A 14,624-nucleotide genomic window follows, 5' to 3' on the forward strand; every position below is an offset into this window, starting at 1 on the left:
AGAAAGAAAGAAAGAAAGAAAGAAAGAAAGAAAGAAAGAAAGAAAGAAAGAAAGAAAGAAAGAAAGAAAGAAAGAAAGAAAGAAAGAAAGAAAGAAAGAAGAAAGATTAGTTAGAAAGAAAGAAAGAAAGAAGAAAGATTAGTTAGAAAGAAAGAAAGAAGAAAGATTAGTTAGAAAGAAAGAAAGAAAAAGTAAAAAAGAAAGAAAGAAAGAAAGAAAGAAAGAAGAAAGATTAGTTAGAAAGAAAGAAGAAAGATTAGTTAGAAAGAAAGAAAGAAAGAAAGAAAGATTGATTAGTTAGAAAGAAAGAAAGAAAGAAGAAATATCAGTTAGAAAGAAAGAAAGAAAGAAAGAAATATTAGTTAGAAAGAAAGAAAGAAAGAAAGAAAGAAAGAAAGAAGAAATATTAGTTAGAAAGAAAGAAAGAAAGAAAGAAAGAAGAAAGATTAGTTAGAAAGAAAGAAAGAAAGAATTAGTTAGAAAGAAAGATTAGTTAGAAAGAAAGAAAGAAAGAAAGAAAGAAAGAAAGAAAGAAAGAAAGAAAGAAAGAAAGAAAGAAAGAAAGAAAGAAAGAAAGAAAGAAGAAAGATTAGTTAGAAAGAAAGAAAGAAATAATTAGTTAGAAAGATTAGTTAGAAAGAAAGAAAGAAAGAAAGAAAGAAAGAAAGAAAGAAAGAAAGAAAGAAAGAAAGAAAGAAAGAAGAAATAATTAGTTAGAAAGATTAGTTAGAAAGAAAGAAAGAAAGAAAGAAAGAAAGAAGAAAGATTAGTTAGAAAGAAAGAAAGAAAGAAAGAAAGAAGAAAGATTAGTTAGAAAGAAAGAAAGAAAAAGAAAGAAAGAAAGAAAGAAAGAAGAAAGATTAGTTAGAAAGAAAGAAAGAAAGAAAGAAAGAAAGAAAGAAAGAAAGAAAGAAGAAAGATTAGTTAGAAAGAAAGAAAGAAAGAAGAAAGATTAGTTAGAAAGAAAGAAAGATAGATTAGTTAGTAAGAAAAAAAGAAAAAAGAAATATTAGTTAGAAAGAAAGAAAGACAGAAAGAAAGAAGAAAGATTAGTTAGAAAGAAAGAAGAAAGATTAGTTAGAAAGAAAGAAAGAAAGAAGAAAGATTAGTTAGAAAGAAAGAAAGAAATAAAGAAAGAAAGAAGAAAGATTAGTTAGAAAGAAAGAAAGAAAGATAGATTAGTTAGTAAGAAAGAAAGAAAGATAGATTAGATAGATAGATAGATAGATAGATAGATAGATGGATAGATGGATAGATGGATAGATAGATAGATAGATAGATAGATAGATAGATAGATAGATAGATAGATAGATAGATAGATGGATAGATGGATAGATAGATAGATAGATAGATAGATAGATAGATAGATAGATAGATAGATAGATAGATAGATAGATAAGTTCATTAGTACATATAGAATGGTAGTTTAATTGAGTCTTGGGCTTCAGGGAGTTTAGATTTGAGTTTTTGTGTTGTACACTGCTGGGCCACCGTAGCCTTGGCTCAATTTGAACTGTTGCAATGAAAGTCAATGGGATTTTTATGATTTTTAATATTAATTTTTAAGACATCTGAAAGTCAAATCAGTCTGAAAAGATATAGCACACTAAGTCAGAACAGTCTGAAGGTCTGACCCGAGTTTGGAGTTTGTAGAGTTAAAGCTCTAGGAGGAGTAGCAGTCAGAAAATTTTGGTTAAGAAAAAGAAGAAGAAAAAGAATAATAATAAGTTTAAATAGGATTTCAGTAAGTTGGCTTTCACAAGCCAACTTAATAATAAGTTTAAATAGGATTTCAGTAAGTTGGCTTTCACAAGCCAACTTAATAATAAGTTTAAATAGGATTTTAGTAAGTTGGCTTTCACAAGCCAACTTAATAATAAGTTTAAATAGGATTTCAGTAAGTTGGCTTTCACAAGCCAACTTAATAATAAGTTTAAATAGGATTTCAGTAAGTTGGCTTTCACAAGCCAACTTAATAATAAGTTTAAATAGGATTTCAGTAAGTTGGCTTTCACAAGCCAACTTAACTAGAAAAAGTTCGTCGAGACAAACTTTAAGTTGGCTTGTGAAAGTTTGGACCAGAAAGTTTAAAGAAGTTTAAAGTAGTTTGAAGTTTAAATTAGTTTGAATTTTAAAGTAGTTTGAAGTTTTGACCAGAAAGTTTGAAGAAGTTTAAAGTAGTTTGAAGTTTAAATTAGTTTGAATTTTAAAGTAGTTTGAAGTTTAAATTATTTTAAAGTTTAAATTAGTTTAAAGTTTAAAATAGTTTAAAGTAGTTTATCTTAGTTTAAAGTTTTAAATAGTTTAAAGTTTAAAGTAGTTTAAAGTAATCTAAGGTTGCTAGGGTGTTTCTAGTGGGCTGCCAAGGTGTTCTGGTGGTTGCTGGGTGGTTGGTAAGGCATTTTGGGTGGTTGCTAGGGTGTTCTAGGTGGTTGCTAGGCAGTTGCTAGGGTGTTGTAAGGTATTTTGGGTGGTTGCTATGGTGTTGCTATGGTGTTCTAGAGTATTTTGCTTGGTTGCTAGGGTGTTGCTAGGGTGTTTTAAGGTATTTTAGGTGGTTGCTAGGGCATTCTGAGAGGTTGCTAGGCAGTTGCTAGGGTGTTCTGGGGGTTGCTATGGTGTTCCTAGTGTGCTTAAGGCTATTTTGGGTGGTTGCTGGGGTGTTGCTAGGGTGTTTTAAGGTATTTTGGGTGGTTGCTAGGGTGTTCTGGGTGGTTGATATGGTGTTGTTAGGGTGTTCTATGCTATTTTGGGTGGTTGCTATGGTGTTGCTAGGGTGTTTTGAGGTATTTTGGGTGGTTACTAGGGTGTTCTGGGTGGTTGCCAGGCAGTTGCTAGGGTGTTCTGGGTGGTTGCTATGGTGTTGCTAGGGTGTTTTAAGTTGTTCTGGGTAGTTGCTAGGCAGTTGCTAGGGTGTTCTGGGTAGTTGCTAGGCGGTTGCTAGGGTGTTCTAGATGGTTGCTTGGGTGTTCTATGGTGTTCCTGGTGGTTGCTATGGTGTTGCTATGGTGTTCTAGGCTATTTTGGGTGGTTGTATTGGTGTTGCTAGGGTGTTTTAAGGTATTTTGGGTCATTGCTAGGCAGTTGCTATGGTGTTTTGGGTGGTTGCTATGGTGTTGCTAGGGTGTTCTATGGTAGTTTGTGTGGTTGCTATGGTGTTGTAAGGTATTTTGGGTGGTTGCTAGGCAGTTGCTAGGGTGTTCTGGATGGTTGCTAGGGTGTTCTGTGTGGTTGCTAGGCGATTGCTAGGGTGTTCTGGGTGGTTGCTATGGTGTTGCTAGGGTGTTTTAATGTGTTCTGGGTGGTTGCTAGGGTGTTTTGGGTGGTTGCTAGGCAGTTGCTAGGGTGTTCTGGGTGGTTACTATGGTGTTGCTAGGGTGTTGTAAGGTATTTTGGGTGGTTGCTAGGGTGTTCTGGGTGGTTGCTATGGTGAACTATTTATGAATTTAAAAGTTCATAAGTGTATGAATTCAGGAAAATTCACAATTGTATAAATTCATGAGTTCATAAGTTCAAATTCATGAAAAAGATTAGTTAGAAAGAAAGAAAGAATAGTTAGAAAGTATGAAAGATTAGTTAGAAAGAAATAAAGATTAGTTAGAAAGAAAGAAAGATAGAGAGGTTAGAAAGAAAGAAAGAAAGAAAGAAAGAAAGAAAGAAAGAAAGAAAGAAAGAAAGAAAGAAAGAAAGAAGGATTAGTTAGAAAGAAAGAAAGATGGATAAGTTAGAAAAAAAGAAAGATGGATAAGTTAGAAAGAAAGGAAGATGGATAAGTTAGAAAGAAAGAAAAATGGATTAGTTAGATTAATTAGAAAGAAAAAGAAAGAAAGAAAGTTTAGTTAGAATGAAAGAAAGAATAGTTAGAAAGAAAGAAAGATTATTTAGAAAGAAAAAAGAAAGAAAGATAAGTTAGAAAGAATTAGAAACATTGATTAGTTAGAAAGAAGGAAAGATAGATTAGTTAGAAAGAAAGGAAGAAAGATAGATTAGTTAGAAAGAAAGAAAGATTAGTTAGAATGAAAGATAGATCAGTTAGAAAGAAAGATTAGTTAGAAAGAAAGATTAGTTAGAAAGAACGATAGATTAGTTAGGGAGAAAGAAAGATATATTAGTTAGTTAGAAAGAAAGAAAGATTAGTTTGAAAGAAAAAAAGATAGATTAGTTAGAAAGAAAGATAGATTAGTTAGAAAGAAAGATAGATTAGTTAGAAAGAAAGATAGATCAGTTAGAAAGAAAGATTAGTTAGAAAGAAAGATTAGTTAGAAAGAACGATAGATTAGTTAGAAAGAAAGAAAGATTAGTTAGTTAGAAAGAAAGAAAGATTAGTTTGAAAGAAAGAAAGATAGATTAGTTATAAAGAAAGATAGATTAGTTAGAAAGAACCATAGATTAGTTAGTTAGAAAGAAAGAAAGATTAGTTTGAAAGAAAGAAAGATAGATTAGTTATAAAGAAAGATAGATTAGTTAGAAAGAAAAAAGATGGATTAGTTAGATTATTTAGAAAGAAAGAAAGATAGATAGATTAGTTAGAAAGAAAGATTAGTTAGAAAGAAAAAATAAATATTAGCTAGAAAGAAAGATAGATTAGTTAGAAAGAAAGAAAGAAAGATAAATTCATTAGAAAAAAAATGATAGATTATTTAGAAAGAAAAAAGATAGATTAGGTAAAAAGAAAGATAGATTAGTTAGAAAGAAAGAAAGATAGATTATTTAGAAAGAAAGAAAGAAAAATAGATTAGTTATAAAGAAAGATTAGCTATAAAGAAAGAAAGACATTTTAGTTAGAAAGAAAGATAGATAAGTTAGAAAGAAAGATTAGTTAGAAAGAAAGAAAGATAGATCAGTTAGAAAGAAAGAAAGATAGATTAGCTAGCAAGAAAGAAAGAAAGGTAGATTAGTTAGAAAGAAAGAAAGAAAGAAAGAAAGATAGATTAGTTAGAAAGAAAGAAAGATAGATTAGTTAGAAAGAAAGAAAGATAGATTAGTTAGAAAGGAAAAAAGATAGATTAGTTAGAAAGAAAAAAAGATAGATTAGTTAGAAAGAAAAAAGATTAGTTAGAAAGAAAAAAGATTAGTTAGAAAGAAAGAAAGATTACTTAGAAAGAAAAAGATAGATTAGTTAGAAAGAAAGAAAGATTAGTTAGAAGGAAAGAAAGAGATTTGTTAGAAAGAAAGAAAGATTAGTTAGAAAGAAAGGAAGAAAGATTAGTTAGAAAGAAAGATAGATTATTAGATAGATAGATAGATAGATAGATAGATAGATAGATAGATAGATAGATAGATAGATAGATAGATAGATAGATAGATAGATAGATAGATAGATAGATAGATACATAAGTTCATTAGTACATATAGAATGGTAGTTTAATTGAGTCTAGGTTTCAAGGAGTTTAGATTTGAGTTTATTTGTTGTGCACTACTGGGCCACCGTAGTCTTGGCTCAATTTGAACTGTTGCAATGAAAGTCAATGGGATTTTTATGAGTTTTAATATTAATATTTAAGAAAACCGTAAGTCCGATCAGTTAGAAAAGATATAGCAACTCGAGTCAGAACAGTTTGAGTGTCTGAGCCGAGTTTGGAGTATGTGGACTTAAAGCTCTAGGAGGAGTTAGAGTCAGAAATTTTACCGCTCAAAAGAATAATAATAACTAGAATGTACATTTCCAGAAGAAAATGTGAAGTGGTGCTTGCAGTGGCAAAACTCGCCACTCGGTTGCTAGGGTGTGGTACATGATTGCATACTAGGCAACAAACATGTCTGTACTATGTTCTGGTGCTGAGATATGGCTTATTCATGTTGTTCAGGTGGTTGCTAGGGCATTGCTAAGGTGTTCTGAGTGGTTGCTAGGGTGTTTTGGGTGGTTGCTAGGGTATTCTGGGTGGTTGCTAGGGTGTTCTGGTTGGTTGCTAGGGTATTTTGGGTGGTTGCTAGGGCATTGCTAGGGTGTTCTGGGTGGTTGCTAGGTGGTTGCTAGGGTGTTCTGGGTGGTTGCTATGGTGTTGCTAGGTGGTTGCTAGGGTATTCTGGGTGGTTGCTAGGGCGTTGCTAGGCGGTTGCTAGGGTATTCTGGGTGGTTGCTAGGGCGTTGCTAGGGTGTTCTGGGTGGTTGCCTGGGTGTTGCTAGGCGGTTGCTAGGGTATTCTGGATGGTTGCCAGGGTGTTGCTAGGCGGTTGCTAGGGTGTTTTGGGTGGTTGCTAGGGTGTTGCTAGGTGGTTGCTAGGGTGTTCTGAGTGGTTGCCTGGGTGTTGCTAGGCGGTTGCTAGGGTATCCTGGGTGGTTGCTAGGCGGTTGCTAGGGTGTTCTGGGTGGTTGCTAGGGCGTTGCTAGGCAGTTGCTAGGGTGTTCTGGGTGGTTGCTAGGGTGTTGCTAGGGTAATTTGGGTGGTTGCTATGGTGTTACTAGGTGGTTGGTAGTTGTCAAAGATGGTTAATGTTGAGTTTGTAGCATTTTATTGGCATGATTTAGCACTTAGCTAATCAATATTAGCATGTAGCTATTCACTGCTAGCATGTTTAGCATGTAGCAAGTCCTGTTTGCTAGCATGAGTAAAAAAGAGCCAACCCCCATCTCTATACGATGTTTTGATGCAGAGATATAGGTCTTGCAAAACGGTTGCTAGGGTACTATGTTTGGTTGCTAGGGAGTGGCTTGGCAGCTGCCAATCATGAAGCTCCTAAGTCAATGTGAATGTATAAACCAACCCCCATCTCTATACGATGTTTTGATGCAGAGATATAGGTCTTGCAAAATGGTTGCTAGGGTACTCTGTTTGGTTGCTAGGGAGTGGCTTGGCAGCTGCCAATCATGAAACTCCAAAGGCTGCTTGTCAGTATGAATGATATAAACCAACTCCCATGCCTCTGTGACATTCAGAATGGAAGATATCCCTCTTTGGATTTTGGTTTCTAAGGTGCTCGACAATGGTTGCTAGGGCGTGGCTAGGAAGTGTTGAGGTGATTCATGATTGGCTGTTTGCTGCCCCGAGTCAAACGAGACCACCCTCATGTTTCTATGACAATTCAGTCCAGAGATATCCCTTCGATCTCTTTCAATGGAAGTCTATGGGAGTTGTTGCTAAGGTGCTCTAAATGGTTGCTAGGGCGTGGCTTGATAGCTTCACAATGATCCTGAGAGACTGATTGGTTGTCTGAGTAAAATGAGCCCGCCCCTTTGTCTCTACGACACTGTGATCCAGAGTTATGTTCAATATAAAAGCGGTTTCTATGGTGTAGGACGGCCCATTTCATGGGCCGTCCTACACCATAGTAAGTCAATGGGGAAACTTTGGGCAGCTCCTGCCCCCCAGGGGTGCAACTTTTACCCCATTGTGTGGTATGTTCTTACAGAGTCTTTCAGCCTCTTCAAATGTGGTAAATTACACGTTTCTGCGACATCCTCGTTCCGAGCTACGACTCGTCAAAGTTTGACGCAATGTTAAGTCTATGGGATTTTTCGGCCGGTTTTTCGCCCCTGGGGCGAACATCTTACCCCCGATCCCTTATAAAAGTCATAGCACACCATTCCCGAACAGGCCGCACGTTTTGACGCCTCATTCGTGGGTCTGTGACAAAAACTGCGGGAGGAGTAGCGCGTCAAAAAGTGGCCAGAAGAATAAGAATAAGAAGAATAAGAATAATAAGTATGTGAGATAACAATAGTGTTGCTTTGCCATAGGCAAGCACCACTAATAAGTATGTGAGATAACAATAGTGTTGCTTTGCCATAGGCAAGCACCACTAATAATACGTTTAAATAGGATTTCAGTAAGTTGGCTTTCACAAGCCAACTTAATAATAAGTTTAAATAGGATTTCAGTAAGTTGGCTTTCACAAGCCAACTTAATAAGTTTAAATAGGATTTCAGTAAGTTGGCTTTCACAAGCCAACTTAATAAAGTTCTTAGGAAGTTAAGAAATATCTTCCACACCCGCCAATACTGGAGGGTGTGTCTTTGAGTTAACACCTTTGACCATTTGACTGAATGCTAATTTTCCACTGCTAGCAAATGGTGACTTACAGGTAAATTTCCACAGTGAATGATGTTTAGATTTGAAATGAGGTCTGGGTATATAATGAAACGCAGCGAGAGCTCAGGGCCTTTTCTATATCTGAGATCGGCCCGTGAGGCTGAGAGTTGCGAGTCTCTCTGCCTCACGCATTTCTTGTCGGGTAAACTTTTCCTCTTTGTTCTAGAGCATTTGATGTTTTGCATTGATTATCCTTGAATTGATTATCAAATTATAATGATTCATTTACCTGACATATTAAATTGTGACATTTGATTATTCTAATTGACTTTGACATTATTTGCATTCAAGAGTTTAAAAGAATAGTAAAACATTCGCTCACATTTAATGATGCACAGATATCATTGAAAAACCTTTTCATTTTATGGAGTCAGATGAAACGAGTTAATACATAAGATAAAATGTATTGCATTTAACCAAAAATACTTTGCCACGAGAAAAGACAGTAACACGCAAAGACCTTCACCTGTATTATTGGAAACCCTCATTGGACCAATACACAGGCTTACATGAATATATTATGATTTATTGCATTTTTTTACATAAGAGTTCCAGTTATCTTTATTAGTTATCCTGAGTAACCTTTACTTTAAATATTTTTTAAACATTACTTAATATAATTTGTGATGTATTACTACTGATGTTTTCAATAAAAAAAAAACACTGACAGACATTTTCCATGAGTTTTATTTGAATTAAACACTTGAAAAAACAAATGGACTAAAATGAATGAAAACTGCTGTTGGCCAAAAACATGGCCAAAATGGTTCAGCATCTTTATCCCATTACAGATGTTACAATGTGTTTTTGTGTATATAACAGAGCACAAAAATGTTGCGTGAGATGCTTAACTGATCTTACATACAACACTGATAAAACAAATAAATCTCTGCTTCTGTTTTCTTTAGCAGCACTGCATTATTTTCAATACACTACATTACAATGTTTCTTTTCATCAGTACAGTATAGTGCAAACTTTGCTCTAATTTACATTAAGAAACCTTTTTAGAGCATTCTCACTTACTGAACAAATTAGTAAATACAAAAATTGAGTGTAAGTGTCAAACAAAATGGCCAACTAGCAGACTTAGTTGGCCATTTTAGTAGCTTAGTAGCTTTCTATGCAAAGAGCTAACTTTTGGAGAAAATTTCAAAGCATCCAGCCCAAGAAAGATTTTCTTAGACACTTCAAATGTGTTTCTCAGCTTTGGGGGATAGCTTGAGTTCAGGGAGTAAATAAAGCCCATGAGCAGAATGTGTGAGATTCTTATATCCCAACAGCACCTCAGCTCCCTCAATGACGATGATGGCATCAGCTATGTTTGCCATCTTCCTCTACAGCAGTGATGCCTAGTACAATGATCTTTACCATTACATGATTGGTGAAGCTATCTTTAATCATGTCTCTGTTGACATCCTGTTAAAATACACAAATAAGAGCAAAGTGCAAAAGTGGTTACAATAATCCACACACACAAATTCAGAAGACGTAAACAGCGCTGGTCCAGAAGAACTTCCAGTTTCAGGGTTTTTTACATTTGTAAACTAATGAAAATTTTAGACAATTATCTTAAAGATTTAATTATGTAGTATTTAAAAAATATGAAACCAGAAGTGCTGCTGGACCAGTGTTTACATCTTGCGAAGTGATATATATGTATATATGTATATATATATATATATCATATATATATATATATATATATATATATATATATATGAAGACTTCAGATGCAAAAGCCTCTAAGTGCCATCTGAAATTTTCTTCTAGAATTATCATTTTTTATCAAGCTTGTATGTTTGTGTTCAGTTATTTAACTTTAATGGCAATGATAATTACCTATTAATTGTCATTAAAATGAAATTACTGACCTTAAATATAAAAATGCTTGATAAAAATGCACATTTTAGAAGAAAATTTGTGATGGCACTTAGAGGCTTTTGCATCTCAAAGTCTTCAATATATATATATATATATATATATATATATATATATATATGACATGTATGTGTGGTTGTATATGTGTGTATGTATATGTATCTATTGAAATCTGTGTCAGTCATATACTGTAAGGCAGGGACGTGCACAGGAATTATGAGGGGCAGTTGCTCTGACCTGAAAAAAGGGCTTCCCCTACATTCAGTTGTGCTTCTTGCTCGTATTCAGTTCTGATGGTAGGCTACGGGCAACTACGCATGATATGTAGTATGATTGCGTAAAGGGAACAGGAATTCCGGTAGGGAACAGAATCGACTGCTAAACCCAGGGCCGATCCTGAACTCCCCCTGGGGCCCTAAGCAAAAGGGGCCCTCTACCTGACCTGTGACGCCGTGAGCTATGTAAACCATTTGCCATTGCCACACAATCAAACCTGACACTTCAGTGCTCCCAATACAATCCTCCCTCCTTGAAACAAAACAGTCAAAGAATAAGTACAACAATATAGAACAGAATGAGGTTCAAACAAACAATATTTTTTGAATAGAGTATTTTCTATAGAATGTTGACATAACAAGTGAATATTAACGTAAACATAAATAAGAAGAAAATAATAAATTATAACCCTGAGCTTTGGCTTTTGGGATTAACTTTGGTTCTCTCTACAGCCTGGGTATTTTCGGCATCAGTATGATTTTTATTTATTTATTATTATGCATGTTGAAGCAATTCTTGATTTATGGTTATTATTTACTGAGGGATGTGCATCCATATTGACCAGTATGTCCAGCTAATCAACATTTTAAATTCAATATAGCCTATAAATCAATAGTCAATCAATGTCAAATTGTCAATACATTGCTTTCTATCTTGCATAATTAGTGCAGTTGTTTAGAGTTTTTAACTACACTGAGACTAGATAATCAGTTTCTTGTTTTATAAATGTGACTTTGATTGGGAGTGCCATCATTCACGTGCATGTATTGTACAGTATGTCTGGTCTCCACATATTTCTGCTTGAAAAATGCGAGTTTCATTTCGTGCACGCGCATATGAACGCACGATAACACACGCGACGCGGTTATGTTTTCCGAGCTGCAGTAAACAAACACCGTTGCACTTTGTCGTTTATCAAAAACAAACGTAATAATTTTTTTTATTTTACTCTCACTTTTGTCAGGCACAGATTGATGCAAGAGATGCACTGCCTGCCCAGCTAGGTTAGCAAGACCGAAAAACATCAAACTTTGCTGACATCAAACTTAGAGAGGAGAGAACACAAGTTTACCTGATTGTTGTTCCCGCAATTCACTCTCATGGGTTTTTTCTTCTTCATCTTTTCGTGACCAGAAGGATAGTTTCGCTTCATTTTGTCATGGATGTTGTACACATTAATTGACACGCTATGACACGAGATGGAGGCGGGGCCTTAAGTAATTTGTGGGGTCTTACGCACCGGTCGCGTGCAGCGCTGCAGCCACCTAAACAGTTTGCCCTTCCCTTACTGACTTTCACTTTCGGTGCACGAATGGAAGTGAATGAGGCTTTGCGATTAAAAATAAATAAATAAAAAATGTATCTAGGCCTATGTGAAATTCTGCAGCCATTGTACGATTTTTATTATTTTTTTCTCGGAAGGGCAACCTGAGTCGAGAAGGGCATATGGGCAGTTGCCCGGGCAACCTGAGCAACCCCCCTGTGCACGTCCCTGCTGTAAGGTTAATCAGTGTTGTAGGCTGTAAGAAGTATTGCCAACTTACCTTGAGCTTGAATGGAGTGCAATATGTGGAACATATTGGAAATTTTAATGTCAGAAATATATTTTTTTACCAAATTTGAATAAATATACTGATCTTATTGATTTGAAATTTGAACAGTTAATATTTATTTTGGAACAATTGCATTCAAGTAGCATAAGTATCAACAATAAATGTTCAAGTTTATCAGAGTTAAGGCTGCCTAAACATACACTAGAAAATGTATCACTATTGAATAGGTTCAATTGGGAGTATAATCTCTGTTTGACTTTATTAAATATGCATAAAATGCTTATCGATTTTATCGATAAGACAAAGCAGTGTAGGCTATTTGATGTGGATTAATGAGGGATCAGCAGTTTATGCAAATCGGCTCATTAGAAAACTCAACTCTGTCGACTATATTAACAGTTAACGCGTTAACTCTTTAACCACCAGGACTGCAGGCAGCCTCTGCAAACGTAACTAAATTGACTAATAAACAAATATTTCATAAATTACCGTGTAAAAATCACATAATTCTTCGAGAAAATTATCCGTTGCTTTCCTCTGCGCGCCACTTTTTTTGGATAAGGAATCGTGCGTATACGCATAGATTGCCTGGCTTCGTGGAGTAAGTTTTACTTGCGTTTGTAATTTTGTTTAATATTTCATTAGATGACAAAACACTAAGTAAATATTACTTTGGCAGTTCCATTTGAATTTAGGCTACTTATGTATTTGAGCACAATAAATGAAAACGAAATCTCAAGTAGCTTATTCAACGTGACATTTTGAAGTAAAAATAGAAAGGGAGAGTGACAATTTTTTGACCTTGTAAATAAAAATAGCATAATTTAAGTACATTTTACAAACAAAATCCTATTTTGTCTGTAAAATTTACTTAAATTATGCTATCTTTATTTACAAGGTCAAAAAATCACTTTTTACAGTGTTGGCAACCACACAATTTATTTTTCTTTATTAGTTTGTCTTTATTTGAAATCACACAGAAATCTGTCAGTGTGGTTTATTTACTAATTGTTGATCTCTACACCATTCTGTACCTTTTTAATTTATGAGAGAATGTCCCTCCATTTAAACAATGACCATGCAATTAAAACACTATTGCCCTGTTTCACAGACAAGGCTTAAGCCTAGTCCTAGAATAAAATGCATGTTTGAGCTGTCTTAACTGAAAGAACTTACACTGACATATCTTATAACATGTCAGAGTTTTTTTTTCTTTTCTGTAAGGCACGTTTATACAAGCTACTTAAATGTCCTTATTTAACTAAGCCCTTTGGCTTAATCTAAGTCATGTCTGTGAAACCAGGCCTGGGAGTTTTCCATTTTCAAACTTAATCTTAGAATCTAAAAAGGAAAAGAAACCTATTTTAAGTGTAGCACAGGATTTAACAAGACAGGTCACCATAAAATGAGAACTGTCCACTCACCCTTGAAACTTTTTTTTTTTTTCATGGAACACAACAGGATCTATCCTGTAAAATATCTGGGCTGCTCTTTTCCACACAATAAAAAAGTAAGTTGATTATAGCATGATCAAGCTAAAAAAAAAAAAAAGTATATAGATTCAGAATGATATCGAAGTCATTTTTTCTCAGGCATTATTTTTTACTTTGAGAGGACCAGTCAATACTCGCAAAATACTCATTTTATTTAAACATTTTACAAGATGACAATTTTCCTTTTTTGAATGAACTATCCCTTTAAAGATTTTATTGATGTTTATGGCTAACATAATCCAGGAATTCCCAACCAGGGTTACAAAGTACTTTGAAAACTTGCTTTGTTTATTTAAAAACGTGCAGGTGTGTTACTGTATGATGACTTCTGTATGTGTACATTTTGTCCATTTGTTTAGAATAATATTACAGATAATGCTAAATTAGTAATATATCAATCCAATATGACAAGTAATTCTAAACTATAAGACAAAGAGCATCACTAAGAGAGACAGTAAAGGCCTGTTCACGCTAAGAATGATAACTATATTAGCATCCACACCAGCAGACAATACTGTACTATTTATTATAAGCACACCCTTCAGTTATGCTGTCTGCTGCTTTAAATGACTGAGCTCTTTAAGCAGGATGGATTCTGATTGGCTGTCAATGTTTATATTGTTCATGAGCTGTAAAAAAATAAAAATAATAATAATAATTCTGAAAGTGATTCCAACAATAGTGTTTCTATGTATGCCCCTTTATAGTGGTGTGGACTCTGTTATTCTTTTATATTTAGAACAATTTGTACTGTTATTGTTACGCCCTGTGGCGAAGGACGGCCGAGGGACGTGAGAGAACGGCGCGAGGCCGGTGGTGCGAATGCTAATGAGCAACCGTTCTCACGTCCCTCGGCCGTCCTTCGCCACACGCCCCCTTAACACTTCAGTGGAACAGTAAACAATTTCCCTCCCAAAATCACAATGTTGTCCTTACGACGATTTTTTTTTATTATGGTTCTGCAACATAGATTTCCACACCAAACCATCTTCCTATACTAAATGTGGATTTCACAATTCATAACTCAGCGCAAGCACATTACACTTTCCTTTTCAAAGAAGGATGGCTTTGTCACTCACACTTCATCACAAACTCACACCTAGTGCAAGATCCATATTATACAAATGCAAATCTATCTTTACAATACCTAGACACACAGTTGACTCTTTTTGTGTGAAGCCTCAATCATTATAATAGCACTTTGGAAATTAGATCTCTGGAAGCATACAGGACTTCACATTCCAAAGGAATTAGAAAGTAACAGCTCTCACACAAAACATTTGGTGTGCTTGACAAGCTGTTCAAATGGAACTTCAAACTTGTTACAAGCTCAATTTGTCTGACTGTGATGAGTCAAGTTAATGTACAAGAAAAACACTTTTGACAGGTTAAA

Source organism: Siphateles boraxobius, unplaced genomic scaffold, assembly GCF_051911475.1.
Source record: "Siphateles boraxobius isolate OS27281-9 unplaced genomic scaffold, OSU_SipBor_1 17, whole genome shotgun sequence".
NCBI classification, from domain to species: domain Eukaryota; kingdom Metazoa; phylum Chordata; class Actinopteri; order Cypriniformes; family Leuciscidae; genus Siphateles; species Siphateles boraxobius.